Below are 3,141 nucleotides of genomic sequence, written 5' to 3'. Positions count from 1 at the left end.
TTTTAATTTATTCCCGTTAGGTGGTATTAGTGGTGTTAGGTAATTTTTGTTTTATTATTATTATTATTTGGTATATTATTTGTTTTTATATAACGTCATCTTTATATTTTTGATCTTTTTTTATTTCTTTTATTTTGTATATATATATTATTTTTATTATTTTATTTTACTTATATTTTATTTATTTATTTTTATTTATTTACTTATTTTTATTTTCTTCTTGTTGTTATTATGTATATATTATCATTATTATTACTTTCCTTTGTTTTATTTGTTTTATCTATTTTATTTATTTATTTATTTATTTTTATTTTTATTTTTAAAATTTTTCCGTTAATACGTTTCTTGATTTTTTTGGGTATACTTTAAAATCGATCAGAGGTAAGTGGTTGGGATCGTTATTTTACCTTTTAATTTAAACTTATAATTTTTTAAGACAACTGGAAATTATATAGTACCTGTAGATGCTCGTTTCTGTCTGGGGCCAAGTCGGAGCAGACCCGAAGCAATGAGAGCCCAGATGAGCCCAAACCAGATGGAGGTCCATCTCCAAACCGATGGACAGCAGCAGTATGCTAAAGATGAGAGAAATTGGGGTCAATTTTAGCAGTTAAAATTAACCACTAGATAGAGAGTGGGGGTCAGTTTTGAGGGGGTTTTAACCACTAGAAACTATTAACCATGAGAAATATAGAGAAAAGGAGGGAACGAATAGAAAAAAAAAGGGCGGCGTGATCAGGAATTAGGGAAGAACGAGACGAAATAGAGAAAAGACAGAAAATAGAGGATTACAGGGAGAGAGAAGGGTAAACAAACAAAGGAGAAAAAGCATCAACAACCAAAAGGGGGGATAAATTGAAGTCAGTGAAATCAAAGGATCGGCTTTTCCTTTCATTTTTTACACGCAGGACAGCACAACAAATTCCTTTTTCATTTTCCTTTGTAACAGAGGAAAGGTAAGTGTTAAAACTCATGTTTGTATTTGAGGCATTTTTCTATATCTATAAAAATCAATGGAAATTTCTAAAGAATATTCGATTCTGTTTTAGTCTATAGTGTATGGTATTTGTGTGTGGGTATGTGAGTACTTTGGAATGGAGATATAAGGATAAAGGGAAGAGGGTAGTCTTACCTTAGGTGTGGTGTCTTTGTTTATGTAATATTCTGCTTTTGGTTTTCATTGTCGAGCGTCGGAGAGGTAAATCTGATAAGTCGGTTGGGTGAAGACAGTGAGCTTCTAAGGTCCTTGTCGAGAGAGTGAGAAGATAAAAACAAGATTCTCGGTTTATATGGTTTAGCTTGGGTTTTCCTCTTTGTTGAATGGTTGTCGTCGAGTGGACTGGCCACCGAGTGGTGGCAGATGCGACCGTTGTGAGGATTAAATAGGAAAAGGATGTCGTTGTTTCCTAGATGGTTGGGGTAGCCAACCGTGTATTGTGATGTTTGGAAAGCAGTGTCGTTTGAGAAGAAAATGGGAGAGTTGAAAGCAAAGAGAGAGGGACAGGGAGTGATAGTTAGCTTAGGTTTAGTTTTATTTAGCTTTTATATTAAGATATTTGGGTTAATTAGTGTTTAGCCATTAATATTTTAGGATGAAACTATTATTTGGTCCATGTGTTGATTTTTTTTAGCTTCTGATTCCACCATTAATTTTTGTGAGTATTTAATTTTAGCCCCTTGAATCTAATTGTTTTGAATTTTCATTTTTTATACATTTATGATATTTATTTTGAGAATTACATTTTAGTCTAATATGAGATTAGGGATTTATTTTAATTTCAGTACATGGAATGTGATAGTTTATATATTTGGACTTGATTTATATTAAATTTATGATTTTAATTTCAAAGTTATGTATCCATTTATTTTTTGTCCTTAGGTTATTATTATTATTATTATTTTATCATGATAATATACATATAAGGGTATTATGAAAAAAATAGTGTTTAATTAAATAGATTTTACATGGATTTTAATAAATTATAATTATATTAAGTAATTTTTGTTAATAATTAAGTAATTTGTAACATATGTATATATATATTTATTAATGGTTTTTTTTTTAAAAAAAAATTCTTTAAATAAATTAACCTTACGGATATTAGCATTGCTTTTAAAAAGTCATTAGAATATTAAATTTCATTGGTTTTAATATATTTAATGTATTAAATATTAATTTCTATAATTACATTTGTTTTGTTTACTTATATCATTTTATTAATTAGTGGTATTGTAATTTGCATGCTAACCTCATTTGCATAACTCGACTTATTACATAATCGGACTAAGGGTAATACCCTTTTAATTTAAAATTGTCTTGAGTGGTCTGTCTTAACTGATTAGAGGGCCGTTTTGATGATTTTAAATTAAAAGTGTATCCCGAAAGTGAAACAAAAAAAATTGATGCGTCACTTAAAATTTGGGAACAAAAGAAAAGGAAGTGTTCGTTTATTTAAATTTATCGAGAAAAGGTTGTTATAGCTTTTAAGATCTGGTCTCGATATTTGTAAATAATCGAACACTCTTTATCTTTCTAAAACGACTTTATAATTTTAATTTAATTTGTTTGAGTGCTGTTGAATGTTTTTAAATTTATATCTTTGTTTTATGGGATCAAAAATCAAATTAAGTTCGAATTTGTAAAGTTCATTGCAAAAACGTTAATTAATCGACTAGGTACCGATTTAGGGCGTTGTGGTGGTGCTAATCCTTCCCCATACGTAATCGACTCCCGAACTCGGATTTTGGTAACGCATACCTCAATTTGTTGTTTTAATTAAAATTAATTTTTATTTAAAATGACAAAGCATTTTTGGGTTCCCAATCACACCCTAATCAAAGATTGGTGGCGACTCTTTGAACCGTATTTTTCGATCGTAAAGGAAATCCAAAAAATTTTTTGAAACGAGAGGTCTTTTAAATCGCATTTGTTTTTAAATTAAAAAGAGATAATTAAGAATTAATGTGGTTTTCAAAATCTCACCCTTTTCTCACTTTTAAGAAAAAAATCGTTTCGACAGCTTGGCGACTCCATTGGGGACTTTTTTTTAGAGAGTCAGGCTGATAGTCGATTAATTAATTGTCTTTTCAATTGGAAATTATAAATTCGTTTTAATTTGGTTTTTGATCCCTTGCTTTGTT

The sequence above is a fragment of the Hibiscus syriacus genome, unplaced genomic scaffold, assembly GCF_006381635.1.
Source record: "Hibiscus syriacus cultivar Baekdansim isolate YM2019G1 unplaced genomic scaffold, ASM638163v2 tig00110599_pilon, whole genome shotgun sequence".
In the NCBI taxonomy this organism is placed as follows: Eukaryota; Viridiplantae; Streptophyta; class Magnoliopsida; order Malvales; family Malvaceae; genus Hibiscus; species Hibiscus syriacus.
This window is presented reverse-complemented; position numbering follows the sequence as displayed.